The sequence below is a fragment of the Alligator sinensis genome, unplaced genomic scaffold (assembly GCF_000455745.1).
Source record: "Alligator sinensis unplaced genomic scaffold, ASM45574v1 scaffold761_1, whole genome shotgun sequence".
Taxonomy (NCBI): Eukaryota; Metazoa; Chordata; order Crocodylia; family Alligatoridae; genus Alligator; species Alligator sinensis.
The window spans coordinates 522,176-531,210 of record NW_005842195.1 but is presented as its reverse complement, the minus strand read 5'-3'; positions in this window follow the sequence as shown (position 1 = coordinate 531,210).

Here is a 9,035-nt window from a genome sequence, read left to right as displayed (position 1 = left end):
TTTGCATAATCTCCTGATAAAATAATTGAAAATTATGTTTAACCCAGAGGTGGCAAAGATATGGCCCACAGGCCAGGTTTGGCCCAGGGAACCATATCACCTGGCCCCTGGTGCTGCCAATGAGTCTCAGAATGACCCACAGATAGCATTCAGAGTGAATCAGATGACCCGGCACACTGCACACAGCACTTGCTCCAGAGTCTGTCCTCTCCAGGACGTGTGCTGAAATGTAGGACCAGTCTGTGGGCTCGGTCTGTAGCCCCCAGATTGGCTCTATACCACTCATCTGATGAGACCTGGCTGGGGTCATTTGACCTCAGTCCTCTTTCCTGCTAGGGGCAGGGGGTCAGACATGATGATCCATTGTGGTCCCTTCCAACTCTACAATCTATGAATCTGGAATGCAGGGCAGGATGAGTTTGACACCCCTTGTTTAACCCATCCTTATGATTTGGCCTCATCTTCATTATGAAGGTATTGATAACAACATTTAATATGAATGAAGAGGAGGCAGTTCATAGTTTTCATGCAACTTGGTGGATCTTTATAAGTCTTGGGAACCCCATGATCTTACATAAACTGGTCATCTAAATAAAAATTTGATGGGGTTTTTTTTTTCCCCATAAGTGCTATTACCTCCTGTTAGCTAACTTGTTAGCACTTGAATGAAATCCTAATGAAAATAAGGCTTTAAGGGTTACATTCTTAAGTAGACAACATGTCTGTCAAAGGCCATAAGACACAATAAGAAAATGCCCCAACACAAATATGCATGCCTAAGCTACTTGAATCTAAACAGGTAGGTAGAAGTGGGATCTGTGCACTCACTGAGTCCTTTTACAAGGATGAGACACAGAAGTGGAGAAATTATGACTTTTGCCCTCCCATTCATAAACCAGCATACCTCAGTTCAGTGGCCCATCTGCAAGGTCCGACCCTTGAAGCAAGACAGAAGGAAGGAGAAAATTGTGGTTCACCTAGTATTTTAGACACAATATCTCTGCTGGGTACCCCTGGAAGGTACAGGTCACATCTTGCTCAAAGCTGCAGCTGAATGCACAGTCTACCTATTTTAGTCTACCTAATTTTATTGCATTATGGTTGCTGTGGAAATATTTTCTGAAGCACTCTTCTATATAAATAATATCTTATCCATGCTAGACCTGAGTTGGGTTGACATTTTGATAGTTGGAACTAAATGAGAATTCTTAGTGACATACACTTTCCTCTGGAAATTTTCAAATGCTCTTTTGATATGTGGATTTGAAGAATAGCATTTGGAACACATGTATCTTTATATTTTATAGGATATATTTTATAGCCTATTAAATATTTTGACATATTTTACTTGAACTCAGAGTTCTTTTAATCTGTGATCCAAAACAGTTTATCTGAAGGACATACCACTTGGGTGGAAAATAAGTGCTAATTTTCCTATGCAAAACTACTTTGTGACATACTGAAGACATGGAAATTAGGCATATGGAAAAATATATTTTATCTAAGTTGGCCTGACTTTTCTCAATCTGTGCAGTATGACTGTGGGGTGGAGATTTGCATAGTGTTCTGAAAAAAATGTATTTGCATGCCACATGGCAGGTGGTTCCAGGTTACTAAGATGCCAATACTGTCCTGATCATTTTTGCTTTTCTCTGGCATTAAGATAGTGAAAGTCCTATGTTCACTTGGTAGCCTGGGCAAATAGACCATTCCTTCCCTTTCATAAGTATTAACAAACCCCCAACAAAACAAAATTATAAAAGAAAAAATATCTAAAGAAATCTGCATGTAGAATGGATTCAGTAATGGCCAACTATTCAACTGGCACTGGATGGTGATAGGAAGTTGAAACTGACATCTGTAACAAGAGCAGGTTTGGATCGAACCAACAAGAGGAAGCACACAGCAGTTGCACAACCAAGGAAAGAATTAAAACAGGGAGTGAAGTGTGAGTCCACATCTCAGTCGGGTAAGTACAAAGAAATAATACTAGGCACATGATACAAATGTACTACTTAGCTTGAAATGAAGACAAATTTAAAACAAAAAGCCAAATAATATCCAGGAGTTTAAAGTCCATTTGGTCTAGAAGAGCTAAATATTTAGTAAAGTATAAGCTACCCCTGTTCCTCTTCTGACAATGCTTACAGAAAATAATGATTATCAATGGGTACACTAATATCATTCTCACTTCTCTAAGACAGTAATGTCTGTGCTTGGAATAAAGAAAATATATAATATGGGTTGTTATGTCATTCTTAGCAATTTTCTTATTTTAAAACTAAATAATTTAATATTATTGATTGCTTTTTCATAGAAGAACTAAATTATGATAAACTGATTATATGAAATGTTTGATTTATCCTAGCATAATATAACCAAAATAAATACTGATATTTGTTGCATGTTCACTGATGTTCCATTGAAATTGCCAGGAAAGTAACTTGAAATAGTTTATGCCTGTTCAGCCTAGCATGCAGATTATTCCTTCTTTGTGGATTTCTAAAAAGTAAGCATACACTGTACAGCATATTATAAAATAATAGGAAATGTCTGAGAGCTACTCATCAGCCTATGTGAATTGAAGGCAAGTACCCATGTAAGTTCCTCATGGACTGGAATTTAGTTAATTTAAATGACACCACAGCAATGGCACTGCTGGGACAAGGATTTAAAGGGCCACTCAGTTTAAACCGTATTCTCCAAACACACAATGTCTCTCTGAATCATGTTTGAAGCACAACGTATACAGTCAAGTCAGGTGGAAAAGCTTTCACTATACAATACCTGTTCCAGAAACAGCCAGGAGAATTTTACTCGCTAGAGCCGGTGATCAGAGAACAGTCACCAGCAATTAATACACTATAACTTGCAATAGTAATCTGACTACATACAACTAGTTATCCTAAAACTGTACACTATACAGAGTGTCCATGGTGTGCTATACAGAGTGTCCGTGGTTATTAGCATCGTGCCTTGGTTGCTATTATAGAATTTGCTATGCAGTTAATTTAATTCATAATGGAACAGCATTAGTGATGCTCATGATCAGTAAGTTTAAAACTAAGGACTACCATGTGATGAAGAGAAATTAAAATGCATTTAGAAGCATAAATTAATCCCAGGATATCTAAAAATTGTCTTCTAGGCATGTAGAATAGTAGAACCAATTAAGATAGTTGGTTAAGGGCATTTTAAATCTACTACAACCCCAGGAATTATTTAGACTGATTCTAAAAAATAATACCTTTATAATTTAACAATCAGGCATTGGGTAATTAGCTCTCTTAAAAAAAGACAGCTATTGTACTACTTGTTTTTTAAAATTCACCTAGTCACATTGATGTTGACATTTCTTCTAAAAGTTAGAAAGAAATCCTGCAAAGACTTCTTTACAGTAAGAGTATTACTGGAGTCAATGGAACTATTCTCATGAAAAAGGGCTTTTCACATAAGCAGCAGTGGGTAGTATTAGACCTTAGCACAATCCATATGAAAATTAATCTAACACTGAGCACGAGAAGTGCATATCCTAGGAGCTAATGACTAAAAGTGTTGGGCATTTATAGATGTGATCTGGGAGACAGCAGGGCGGGGGGGGGAGTTTTAATTAACAGGCCAGGCTAATTAAAAGTGCCCAAGCATCCTGTGTACCAGCATCCCCACGCTAAAAAATGGTGGCAGGCCCTTTGAGCTAAAGCTTAGTTTAAAGTGCCCCCACCACCATTTTTCAGACTGGGGACACTGGAGGTTGCTGCAGCATGTTAATTTCCACATATCAGCAGACTCGATTAATCCGGCAGATGTTCTGGATTTACAGCACATCGGAGCAGCCTCTCTGCACATCTATAGGAGCCTATTGTGTTCCTCAACACACACTGGGAGAAGTAAATTGAAAGCTGTCTCTGGCTGAAACTGAACAATAGTTGCAATCCTTACTTTCCCCACTGCAGCCAGTTAGTGTGATGCTGAGTCGTGCCCCCACTCAGAAATGTCCATGTTATTTGATCATTCACGCTTCTAGGTGCATGCCTATACCTTTCACTGGCCTATCTTGGATCACTGACTATCAAATGCACTAAACGGCTTTAACAACACCGTTGAATAAAGATTAATATTATTACAGATATTGAATGAATTCCAGCATGTTTTTGACCCTCAAATGTTAAATTCAAAAAACTATATTAAATCTGCTGTATTGTTCTTTAAGATGATTTCATACCAAAATCAGAAATCATGTTCACAATCCATCAGCTGCTCTACTCCAGGTGAAAGAACATCACCTAGTCTCAAAATATTCAAATACTTTATTTCTAATAGGTCTAATTAAAACAGATGAAGAATAAATACATAAGGACTTAACAGTGAGAGAATTTTCATCCCTATACATGGAAATGTTTAAGAAGTTGGTCTTTAGGCAGATCTTTCTGTCATGCAACTCTCCATAAAACACCACAGACTTCATATTGGAATGATTCTTACAGAAAAAAAAGTCAGAGCTTTTGTCTGTAATTCTGTGTATTTGGCTGAAAACACAGCACTTACTTTAAACTGATCCTAAACTTTTACCACTGTTTAATAACGCCCTCCCCCCTTAGATTTGAAAAAAAATCATTGTTGGAACTTCATGACACATCATATCCTTATTACCACTTTTACTGCTTTTACTATTATTGTTTTACTATAATGTTTGCTATAATTGGTTAGGTCTGTAGTTTTTGCAAGTAATATAAACATTGGTAAATGATAATATTTAACTATACAAAAATTTCATTAGTATTTGTCTATTTGCATACAAGTTCTGTAAGAAAAAAGTCTTCATAAGTGTTTCCAGGTAACTAAGTTTTAATATATATTTTTTAATCCCCCCCCCACACTTTTTTTTACCCTGGTGTCATTAACATAGCAACAACTCTCTAAATGATTAACCCCCTAAAAGGAGTGTTTAATATTATTAAACATTCTAATAACTGCTATTGATCACATGTAAAAATGTATTGTATATTTTCCTAAATAAAACCACTAGCTAAGATTTTGCCAAGGACCCTGCCACACTTTCAAATTAAACTGGACTGAAACCAGTTGTAGAGTTATTACACATTTTTAAGCACAGAGGCTGCTTACACACACACAAAAAAAGTTCTCCCCCCCCCTCCCCCAACAAATGGTGCTTTACTTGCATACCCCCGCACTAAGCCTAGTGCATCCCTAAAAGAGGCATTATGTTAGCTGAACCCAACCAGCCCAACGTCTGTATAGATCAGGTACTTTAGTAAGGCTCTTTTGGTGCTTTTATCTAATAGCTAATTGAATCAGCTATTAGATAAAAGTGCCACAAGCCCTGCTGAAGCACCTAATCCATATAGATGCTGCAAAGCCGGGTCGAACTAATGCTCTTATGCTTCTGGTAAAGCACTCTTTTTTTTTTGCCAGCAGCCTACATTTGTAGCTGGTTGACTCTTTAGCTAGATAGACATTCTTATGATGTGATCATTACTTTGCATATGTGCTAAGTCTAAATTTGTTGCACAATTAACCAATTAATTATGGAATATATGTAATGTGTGGTAATGGCCTAAGAGATTAATGATTTGTGGGGGGATATCTGTTTCTTGCTGCTCAACTTGGGAGGACTGGTTGCTATAGGGTATAGAGTACCTGTCTTCTGGAAATCAAGCCCTTTAAGCTAGGCATCCAAAAGTTGAGCAAGCAAAGATCACTCACTTTTATAAAAATGTTGGCCCCTGAGTATGATTTTCTACTATACATGATAGGTTATGGTATTCATTATTTTTATGCATTTGGCTAACTGCTTGTGTACATGTAAAAATGTCACAAATTTAAGTACAATCTTATCTGACTGAAAAACTCATTCTAAAAGGGTGTTATTTGTTATCTGCTTTTTGTTATCCTCCTGTTTAAAATCTTTCATATATCTGACCAGGGAGTAGGGTAATGTACTACATAAGACCAATAGTAAACTATCAAAGTAAACTGCTTGTGGGTGACTCAAAATCAAAAAAGGAATTGTTCCAGTTATGCAGCAGTAATATGACTGTAGAAAAATCAGGATCCATTCATAAATGAATCACTAACCCCAACAAAGGCAGAACATCCTAAGAGATTATTTTAGAAAATACCTAACAAAAAGTAATAACAACTACTACAGCATTTAGGCCACTTCGGGAAAATACGAAACAATGGAAATATATATATATTATGGTAAGAGATCTAACCATTGTCTATACCCTTCACTAAATACTGTCTACATCAATGACCATGCTTGATGCTTTATGCACAATATGCTCCAAAGTATGAAAGAATTTAAAGTTCCCTGCAATAGTATAATTTTGGGGAAATCGTGGATGGAACTTAACCTTTTTAGCTAAGACAAGGAGTAGAACAAGTACTTTTCCATAGTGGAAATTCAGTTGCACATCGCTGGTGTTTAAACATCTAAATACAGTGGACCATATCCTTAGCTGGAATAAAGTGGCATAGTTTCATTGAAGTTATATCAGTTTATACTAGCTGATGATTTGGTACCATGCATTGGCTTAGAAAATCCATTTCTTCATGTCCTTCTATTTTCCATTCCCAGTTCTAGAATGGATACACATGGACACAATAAGTCATATTCTAAAGACACATCAATACATATTGGCACTTTTAAAACTTTAACTCTGAAGAAAGTGATTAAAGACATGAGTGCTGCAAGCATTTTTGTTCTGCTGTAGAGAGCTTCACTACCTAAGTTACAAACTACAGGAATTCTGATTTGATTAACATTATTTAAAGTGATCTAATTTGGTTCAAACTGTTTTTCTGTTTACAATATTAATCTTAGTTCACTTTAAAAAGTATATATTCAATTGGTATTGGTGATTAAGAATTAGTCACCCTCAACATATATAGGACATATAGCAATTCATAATTAGGTACACATATACCACTCATTTGGAACAACATTATGGAAAATCATCAGACTTTCATAAAATGATGAAAAATACTTATCCAGTCACATGGGGGGTTTCCTTTACCATGATGAGATACTAAAATTGAGATGTAAGAAAGGTTTCAGGGGGCATGGCTACACAAGACATTTACTGTGTAGCTGACTAATCTCTGGGCTCCTATAGACATGTGCAGTGACTACTCCAACCTGCTGGAAATCCAGCACATTGGAGCAGACTCAATTAATCAAGTCTGCTGGACCATGGATATTGACACGCTCCAGCAGCCTTTTGTGTCACATGTATCAGCATCCCCTTATGTCTCCATGCTGAAAAAATGGCAGTGTGGCACTTTGAAACAAAACACTTTCTATGAGCTTTGAAACAAAACACTTTCAAAGCGCTCCACTGCCATTTTTTCAGTGGAGGGACACATGGGGATGCTGATATATGTGTTGTGTGGGCACTTTTTATTAGCACAGCTTGCTAATTATAGCACTTAGTGCCGCATCCCAGAGCACATTTTAAAATGCCGTGTCTACACATGTGCCCCTATTAGGGTGCAGAAACTAATAAACTCTGCTGCAGCGCAGTACTTGTAACTACAAGTACTACCCTGCTGCATAGTTTTTTTGTGTGCAGCAGCACACATGAAAACACTGAGCCAGCTGGCTGAGATACAAGGGTGCATCAGTGAAGGTGCTGCCTGCCAGCTAGCCCTACACTGAAGCATGCTCGTACCCTAGCCAGCCCCTCTGCAGCACACTGAGCAGCCCCAGGCTGTGAGGTTGAGACCCTGGGCTCCCTGCCATCAGGGTGGGCTCTGACCCAGCTCAATGTGCTGCAGTCCAGATGCACATGTAAACAACACACCCAGGAGCAATAAAACATTATATTATTATTATTATTATTACTACTACTATTATTAGAATGATTAAGCATAGCTTGCTCAGATATAAAATGTTATTCTCTAGGATATATCACTGCACTGCAGAGAGAATACACAAGCCCTATACACCATTTAAGACCTTAACATTTTTTTGTAGTATAGAGACCATGGGCAGGTCCTTTGTGTCAGGGTGAATTGCACCTCATCTGAGTTACCTATCAGTTACTTTTCCTATTCTACCTCTATTATTTTTATAGATAACAATTCTTGTGGGTGATGTCAAGTGAAAAATGCCTCTCTTCTTTTCCTGAGGGGAAAAAATATATCTGGAAGGTTCCTTAGACTGTAGTTTCACTGTTACATCAGATCTAAAAAATATCACTATTCATTGATACATAATTTTGGTCAAACTTCTTCAGTTCATTGCTAGTGTGAAGGCATTCTTCTGGTGCTATTATCCACCTTGTAAATGCATTGAAAAAGGACGTATTTAATGCTTGAGCAATTTTGTCATCCTGTGCAACTTCATTTCACATATTTTATTGTATAATGTTCTAACTTCTTCATTTTTCTCTTGCCTTAAAGACTTAGAAATATAGTGTACTTGTCTGTTTTGTGCTATGCCTTTCAAAGTTATGGAGGGAAAGTTTAATTTATATAAAAGGAATGTAGATGCACAACACTCATTGGAAATCAGTAGGAAACTCCTTTTCTACCTTTGAAAATGTCCCCTATGGTTCATATGTATTGCAAACACGTATACACTTTATATTGTTCAAGCTGTTTAACATTACAACAGTGTACCATGCCTTTTCTAAATTTAGTGGATTAACACTCATCCATAACAATCTAACCATTTATTATCTTTTTATGAAAAATATATTGATTGTCTAAAAGTTAATTGGCCAAAAATAAATAAATGTTCAACTTTAGCAGATTTTCCTGTTTGCAGTCTGAAAAAGGACAGCATAGGAATTACAAATCATCTTTATAACGTTAAAAAGTGAGCTATTCCAGCAGTAATTGACAAATTAAGAGAAACTAATTTTCACTGTGTCAGGAAATCAGATTTGTGACAATTTACACTTTGCTGGGCCAGATATTTTATTAATAAATGTTGCTAAGGGTTTTTTCTCCTCTTACCAGTGCTCAAGCCTGGGCCAGAGTTGCACAGGACTTAAGTAAATTCATAT